Source organism: Mustela lutreola, chromosome 4 (genome assembly GCF_030435805.1).
Source record: "Mustela lutreola isolate mMusLut2 chromosome 4, mMusLut2.pri, whole genome shotgun sequence".
Taxonomy (NCBI): Eukaryota; Metazoa; Chordata; class Mammalia; order Carnivora; family Mustelidae; genus Mustela; species Mustela lutreola.
Window position 1 is genome coordinate 155,281,625 of NC_081293.1, and position 9,049 is coordinate 155,290,673.

The window sequence follows — 9,049 nt, forward strand, 5'->3', positions numbered from 1 at the left end:
CCCAGTGAGGGGCTCCATCCCAAGGCCTTGGAATTAGAGGCTGAGCTGAAGGCAGATGCTTAACCAACTGAGCCACCCAGGTGCCCCAGTACAGAATCTTTTATGGTGGTTTTATGAAATCTGTCCAGGCGGACTTGAGAAGAAATAGCCTTTAAACTGTATGTCTATAAGGTTTATGTTTATACAGTTTGAGGCATATATTAATTATATCATTCTCTGTGTTTTCTACTAGGCATTCTCTCTTCCTTACATGTTGTTATCCCATTCATTAGAGACTTCTTTGCTGGGAATCTGTTAAGATGCATAGCAAACCTGGAAAAGTAGCCGCTATTCATGGCCAGCTTCCCCAACGCCTGTGCTATCTTTCCCGGCATTGAACTTGGGTTCCCCGAGAAGCTCATCTTTACCTGCTCTGGTGCCAGCTTATTTTCTGGCGCTTGGGGTAGAGTTGGGGAGGCAGCTCATCACGAAGACCTGGTACTTGGGGCTTCAAGGTCACTGGTGCATCTACAACTGGAACATGTGAGAAATGGGGAGCAGAAAATCCACCTGGCTCGAGGGTGGGTACCACAAGCCGCCCTCTGCCCCCCCGGTGGCGTGGGAACCCAGCTCCCTTTATCCCTTTTGATTCTTTTTTTTTTTTTTTTAAAGATTTTATTTATTTATCAGAGAGAGAGAGGGAGAGCGAGCAAGCACAGGCAGACAGAATGGCAGGCAGAGCCAGAGGGAGAAGCAGGCCCCCTGCCGAGCAAGGAGCCCGATGTGGGACTCGATCCCAGGACGCTGGGATCATGACCTGAGCCGAAGGCAGCTGCCCAATCAACTGAGCCACCCAGGCGTCCCTCCCTTTTGATTCTTTGTAAGGTTTTCCACAACTCCCATGTCTCTCTAGATCTGTTTTTTGGTTTTGGGTTTTTTTTTTCCACTTGATGGCACCTCTGTTGGGGACTAAGGGATTTGTATGAAGGGGGAAGTAAGAAAGAACAACAGAAACCTCTCTGCCTTCTTTGCTTACCGGTACTGTCTTCACTAAAAGGACTGATACTGTCCTCACGATCCCATGAGAATCGTTGGTACTGGTATTTTTTTTTTTTTTAAGATTTTTATTTATTTGTTTGACGGATCACAAGTAGGCAGAGAGGTAGGCAGAGAGAGAGGGAGAAGCAGGCTTCTTGCTGAGCAGAGAGCCCGATGCAGGGCTCGATCCCAGGACCTTGGGATCATGACCTGAGCTGAAGGCAGAGGCTCAACCCACTGAGCCACCACCTGAGTTCAATATTCATACCTGGGGAGATCCTAATAACATAGGGTTATTAAGCAAGTTCTCATCTTTGTAATGTTTCCAAGTTGCGTATGTGACTATCAACCTTGCCTCTATTCCGGCCCATGGGCAGAGAAGTGTCTAGTGAAAAACTGAATCACCGATCATTGGGAATTGGGGGGTCAGAATCGCAGGCTCCCTGGGCTGGAGCCTCTTTGTCTTCTCTCTGACCATCCAGCAAAGGAAGAGGTTGTTCTAGAAGTGAAGCTACACAGAGCTTGGTTTACTTATGGGATCAAAAGAGAATTGCATTTCTCAATATGTAAGAAACTAGAGCTTAAGGAACTGTTCAGGTTGTAGCCTAACAAATGTGAAGATTTTCAGGGGCAGAAGGGGTATATAAGAGGGAGCTGTGCCTTCGCAGGGGTCCCTTTTCCTCTGTCCTTTGTAACCTGGGAAAGTACATGCTGGTGAAATTTCACCCTGAGTAAACTACTTCACTTGACTAAGTCAGATCTCTCTCCACTATTCCCTCCGGCCTGTCCAAGATAAGTTCAATTTTCTAGTGCAGTGTCACTCTAAGCCTTTTTTTTTTTTTTTTTTTGTTAGAATGCACATATTTTTTCACTTTTGTTTATTTTTGCCCCAAAGCCTTTGGCATTTGCCTCCAGTGAGTCACACTATGGGGCCATTTCAAAATGATCTGACAGGATGTTTCTCTTCCCAGGGGAGATGGGAATTGGGTAAATGGGAATTGGGAGATGTTACCATGCTGCGTGCGGGGATTTTAATAAAGAAATGGCATCTTGCTTGCCACCAAAGCCGCTTGACGGATGGACTTACACGGAGGCAGCCTTCTAGATCTTTCCCTGATTCCACAGACATAAGATGGGAAAACTAAAGTATGGTTGTTAGGGGTTTGTTTATATCAGTTGATTATGGGAATCAGTCCTTTTATTTCCTCTCTTACAGAAGTTTAGGCTAGGCATTTGAGAACTCAGATTTTGCAACAAAATCATTGAATTATCAGAGTTGGGAGGTTACAGATGGGAGGAGAGAAGGCAGAAGCAGGACCCTCACCATCCCCTGGCACTTAACCCTTATTCTCCAGGCCTCTGCCTCTGAGGAAACCCTCCAGCCTTACCTCTGCCCCCACCCCCCTCAGTGTGGAAAACTCCTTCTCCCCAGAAGTAGCCACTCCCTTTTCTCCACCCTCAAAGGGCTTTGTGCTTTCCTCTGTTAGAGTACTTGGTGCTCTGGGATTATGGTCACATGTGCAGTAGTCACCCACTTTGCCTCTATTTGCAGGGGCGGGGAATTGGGCCAAATTTGTCTCAGTATCTTCACCACCCAGGACCTGTTGTACAGAGGTCTAATAGGGTATATTCTAATATAAGTTTGTGAGCGTGTGTGGGCCAGGGATTCAGGGGCATTTCTGTTCATAATGCTGATATGGGTATCTGCATTTTCCTAATCCCTTAAGACAAAACCCCACCTCCCCTGTCCTTGGTTCTCTCAGCCTATTATTTCCCTTTCTCCCTTTGAGTCACATAATAAAAATAAAGTATCAGCAAAAGTTACTAGATGTGCTGGGTGCCTGGATAGCTCAGTTGGTTAAGCGTCTGCTTTCGGCTCAGGTCATGATCTCAGGGTTCTGGGATCGAGCCCCACATTGGACTCCTTGCTCAGTGGGGAGCCTGCTTCCTCCCTCTCTCTCTGCTGCTCCCTCTCTAATAAATAAATAAATAAAATCTTTAAAAAAAGTTACTAGAGGGCTGCGTGGGTGGCTCAGTTGGTTAAGCAACTGCCTTCGGCTCAGGTTATGATCCCGGAGTCCCGGGATTGAGTCCCACATCGGGCTCCCAGCTCCATGGGGAGTCTGCTTCTCCCTCTGACCTTCTCTTCTCTCATTCTCCCTCTCAATCTTTCTCTCAAATTTAAAAAAAAAAAAAAAAAAGTAACTACATGTGCATGTAAATTTTGATTACAAATATTCATTGGGATTTTAGGAAGATTATCAGCATGTATTCCCACTGCATGTCAAAATGTAGGGGCTGGTTTTAATCTTTCTACTGAGTATTGACTTCTGCATAAGGTGGGCATTTTTTTGGTTCTCGGCTTCCCAGCATCCAGGCCCCCTTTCTTCCAGTAACGATACTCTGGGGTTTTTTTTTGGGGGGGGGGGTGTAATTGTCTCCCCCCATTGGGTGCAGCCTTGATGGCACTGAGTTCAAGGTAGCCCACTCTCCCTTGGCCTGGGATGAGTCATCAGTGGTCACCACTATGTACAGTGTAGGACTGGGGAGAGGAGGATTTACTTAATCTTTGCAATGAACAATTTAAAACTTAAAGGTTTAAGAAAAAGAATAATATTTGCCCCCAAAGATCTGGCTAGATGCAATGAATTTTCCTGTTAAATCCATCTGAACAGCAACCACAGGCCTGCTCTCTCCTCCTCGATTGCACAGGGCCCAGGGGGAATGCAGACAGCACCACGTCATGCTCCTGAAGTTGCCAAAAATCCCTTGAAAATGATTGAGCAGATGTCTTTTCTTGGGGTTGAGCGGATGTACATCACAACAGTCTGCTTTCAATTCCAGGCTTGTTGTCTTAGGGGCAACAAAATCAATCCCTTCCAGGTTGGTTTTCTGAATGTTTTTTAAATCTTCAGAATTCTAATAGCAGGAACCATTACAGTGTGCAAGAACAGTAAGTATCTGTGGGGGTTGCCGTGTTCTCGTCCCCGGGCCGCACACCTCCTGTGTGATGGTGGCGTGGGGCGGGCCTCCCCGAGTCATCCTTACATCAGGAGCTCAGCAAGTAGTGGTTTCTGAGCTTTGGAATCAGCGGTTTCAATGGCACCAAAACAGACACAGCCACGGCCCGTCTATCATCAGCCACATGAGTGGGGGGGCTTGCCATTCGTAGAGAAGGAGATGACACTGGACTTTCCAAAATAAATCAGGGCTCAAGTCAAGCTTTTGGTCACAGGCTCTGTCCTTGGTGTCGGGCCTTTATCTGTCCTGTTTTTGGTGGCAAGGGAAAAGACGGTTGAAGAACTGCACATCAGTAAATAATTAAATGACAGCTCAGTACTTTTCAAAGAATCATACTTTAAGTTTATGTTAGTTCCTCTTTGGTGGAGCGGATACTGCCTCAAGATATGGCCAAGGATTTCGTTTATACAATTTTCAGAGTAAAGCACGTTTTTGCTTATTTTTATATTTTTAAAAGATTTTATTTATTTATTTGACAGAGCTAGAGAGAAAGAGGGAGGGAGCACAATCAGGAGGAGCAGCAGAGGCAGAGGAAGAAACAGGCCCCCCCCCGCTGAGCAGGGAACCCGATGTGGGGCTTGATGCCAGGACCCTGAAATCATGACCTGAGTCCAAGGCCTGCGCTGAACTAACGGAGATACCCGGGCACCCCTAAAGGAAATTTTTGAGGATTCAGACTTCCTGACCTCACCTGTCACTGACACTCACCTTCATCAGTTGAGAAAGAAGCTGGGGATCAGGAGGGAGTGTGTCTCCTCCATGGAGAGAGGATGGAGCTGAGGGAGAGACACCTGGGTTTGAATCTGGACCGGCCTGCCAATGGCTTTGGAAATTCAGCCAGTCTCTTTGCATCCATGAGGGGCATGACCTCATTATGGAAGGGGGAAGCCATTTCCCTGGTGATGTCTTGGTGAACCTCTGGTGCATTTTAGGGGCTTAGAAAGGATAGCTGTTATTACATCTGATTTCACAGAATTAGGTATGCACAGCTCAAACAGACCCCTGTTTTGCCATTCGGGAACCACTTCTCAAGGGTCAAGGCTGGGCGTTGCAGACCTGCCCCATGGGTCTCCTGGTAGTCAAGCCCACTGCAACAGAAGTGCTTTTCTGCCTCCCCACGATTGCAACCCCAAGGTCAAATGAACTCACCCTCTGCTCCCCACCTAAGCACAAGGCCGCCACAGCGTTCAGCACGCCTTCCTTGCCCGGCAGCCCTGCTTTCTGCATGGGGGGGCTGGGGAGAGCAGTGGCTGACTTTGTTCCTGATTCCAGGTTCTGCAGATTTCAGCTTTCTCTGGTCTCAGCCAGGCTCCCTCTTTTACCTTCCCCAACCCTCCCTTTGCATATATTTCTGGCACCTTCCTCACTCACCTGTCAGGCTGCCCAGGAAACCTGAACACTCCTGGGATTTTGCTGAACAGATTGAGTCCATCGGGACCTCTCTGAGGGCTCTGCCTCCACAGCAAAATGACCCAAAGGGCAAGTCTTTCCCTGAGATTGTGGGGCCAGTTCTATATATACACACACATTTATATATATGTACCACAAGCAGAAAATTTTATAAAAATCCTAAGTATTCCTCACACCCACCACAGACAACCAGTCCTTCCTCCCCTCCTGTTGTTAGTTTCTTACTTCTCTTTCCAGAGGCACTTACCGTTCACAAAACTTCTGTGTTTCTTTCCCCTCCCTTCCTCCTTCTCTTATTTGTTTATTTAATTTCCGTTCCTTCCTCTCTTACAAATGAAAGCATGCTGTTTTGTTCTGTGCTGTACTTTTAAAAAAATATATATTAATTTATTTTTAGAGAATGAATGGGTTAGGGTGGGGGGAAGGGCAGAAGAGGAGAGAGAGAGAGGCTTCAGCAGACTCCCTGCTGGGACCAAGCTCAAGAAAGATCACCAGCTGAGCTGAAACCAAGAGTCCACTCTTAATGGACTGTGTTGCCCCCCCCCCCAAGCCCCCCACATGTCTAGCTTTTTTGACTTAGCCAAATGGGTACATAGTTCAAGGCCACTGTCAAATGCAGACTTTTTCTGTCCTCTTAAACAGCGCTCTCCAAATTTTTTTTTTTTTAAGATTTTTATTTATTTATTTTACAGACTGAGATCACAAGGAGGCAGAGAGGCAGGCAGAGAGAGAGAGGGGGAAGCAGGCTACCTGCTGAGGAGCTCCCTGAGCTCCTTGCTCAGGGAGCCTGCTAAGCAGAGAGCCTGATTTGGGGCTCGATCCCAGGACCCTGAGATCATGACCTGAGCCGAAGGCAGAAGCTTCAGTCACTGAGCCACCCAGGCGCCCAAGAGCTCTCCAAATCTTTATGTATCATACCATCATTTATAAACTGCTGGAGGCATAACAAAAATTGTAATTATTCATTCATTTACAGAGTATAATCATACCACTACTGTATTAATAACATTGACATTATAAAATAGTAATCAAAATAGAAATTTTAAAATGATAAAGATGAAATTTTACATACTTAATTTTTGAAAGCTGTATTTGATTTTTAGTAGTACAAAGTACTTTTGCTTTCTAAAACATTACTGTTAATATTTTTAACAGGATCAGTGTGTTGCATATACTTTGTCATATTCAAAAAATCTTGGGTCACCCTTTTGTGATACAGCAGTTCAAAGTCTAACCAGACTTTGACTATGTTAACTTCGCTTTGACACTTGGTTTCGAAGTCCATCAGAGTTGAAGAAGACACTTTACAGAGGGAGATATAGAGATCCAAAAATGGAAAAATACCTCATGAGATGAGTTTTATTAACTCCCCAAACTCATTTTTCAATCCTATCTTTTGTGCAAAGAGTTTGTTGAAACTTTCCTTGACTTAAGGTTTTTGTTCTTTGTCATGTGCAACAAAGTAATGGAAACATTTCCAAACACCTGTTTTCAAAATATTCTTGCCATAGGTTGAATTTCTTTTGGAAAGAAGTGACTTTCTCACTGATTGTTAAAGTGCCACTTCAGCCTTGAAAGGACAGATTGTGAGTTTACTCTGTGTATGTATATATGTATATATTTTTGTGTGTTTATTTTTTAAAAATGTGCTAGGTGACGTGGTAACAATAGCCACTTGCCATGATGGAAAATGACAGGTCGTCTGCAACACTTACCATTTTGTTGAAGAAAGAATGCATGACTCGTTCCCAGGTTCTACAGCTCCCTTAAACACACTGGTATGAGGTGACCAGTGTGGTACCTGAGGCTGACCTGGCCATCCCCCATTGCATGGCAAAGCGCTGTAAGGATGCTAGTTGAAGGCTTTCTTTTTATGAAATCAATCCCACTGATAGTATCCTATAAGCATGAATGTTCCAACTGGCAATGGGCTGGACCCAGAGCCATGAGAAGGTCCCTCCCATCTCCTTCCTGTACCTCGCTCACTGTGAGGAAGTTGCCCACAGTAATGGCAGCCACATGGGACAACAGGCTGTCTCCTGCTTGGATCAAGAGAGGGCATCTTAATGGATTGTCTTGAGTGTTCCATGGAAGGTGTGTACCCCACACGAAGATTCTCTACACAAAGAACTCTCTCCAAGTAAATTAAAAAACTTGATTTCCTTTAGTCTCTAAACTATTCCTCCCTCCCTTTTGAAGTAAAATACCTGCCAGTTGAGTCTCCATGGGACCCTCAGCAGAGTCAGCGAGGGTTGCTCTGGGAAGACCTGGCAGGTTGTCCCCCAATATTTCCCACCGCCCTATGCCTGGGGCAGCAAGATGATAACCAGGACAATATCTAGAACTTCCATTTATTGAGCTATATTATTTTGTGTGGGTCCCTACTCTAGGTGTTCCATAAATACAGTCGAATCTCTTTGTTTCCTCTCGTTCTCTTCTATAACATCTCCCTAAATACTCAATTAGTGAATTCTGAACCATTGCTTGTAAGGGAAGTACAGGATGTGGTTCCTACTGGCCTCTGGTCACAAGATTTTTGTCTACCAGTTAGTACATAACTTTGTTTTATGTGTGTTTCTGTTTAAGGATTTTATTTATTTATTTGAGAGAGAGAGAGAGCACGAGCGAGGGGAGGGGCAGAGGGAGAGGGAGAGAGAATCCTAAGCAGACTCCTTGCTGAGGGCAGTGCCGCAAACAGGGCTCTGTGTCACAACGCTGAGATCATGACCTGAGCTGAAACCAAGAGTCGTGTGCTTAACGAACTGAGCTGCCCAGATGCCCCACGTGTGTTTCGGTTTAAAGAAACCTTATAAAATACATAACGTTACTTTATTAATGTTGAATTCATGGCCAACAGCACTGTAACTTGTGCTCGAATGAAGACTCTCTAATGGGTGTACTTTCTTCATAAGGCACACCATAGCCCCCTTGCATTGAGGAACTCCGGACAGCATTTCAGCACTGTGCCTAGGAGCCTTTTAAATAGCAAAAGCATCAACAAAAATCACAAAAATGCAGAAAAATGTGGCATTAAACAGACCACAAAAGAACACCTGTTTGGCCATAGCTGAAAATGTACATATTGGGCAACTCATGGTTTTCATCATGGCACACATTCACGAATGACCACACAAGTGAGCAAGCACTGATTTGGGAGTTACAAATAAGTTTTAGTGAGTAGATGATACAAATATGGAATCTATGAATAATGAAGATCGAATGTATCATGTCTGACTATGTCATGTCCGGGTGCCCTTGTGAAACAGATACTAGTACAACGAGACACAAACTGAAAGGAACGTCAGAAGTCTCTCCCAGCTGTCTTCTTGGAGACTTCAGGAAGCTAGGACAGTGAAGTGACTTGCCCCAAAACGTCCAGGGCATGTAGGCCACCCAGGGCACTGAACTCCTGCTTTCCCAACCACAGCTGGTGCCCTTTCCACTGCATATTTTTGGGACCAAATGCAACAATTTAAATGGCAGGTGGGGCTATATGCAAAACTCTGCACACTCCTCCTAGCTTCTCTGCAATAATTAAAATGGTTTCGATCAGTGTTTGGTTTGATGTCTGGTGGTACAGGGGCACAGTGAAAGATAGCTA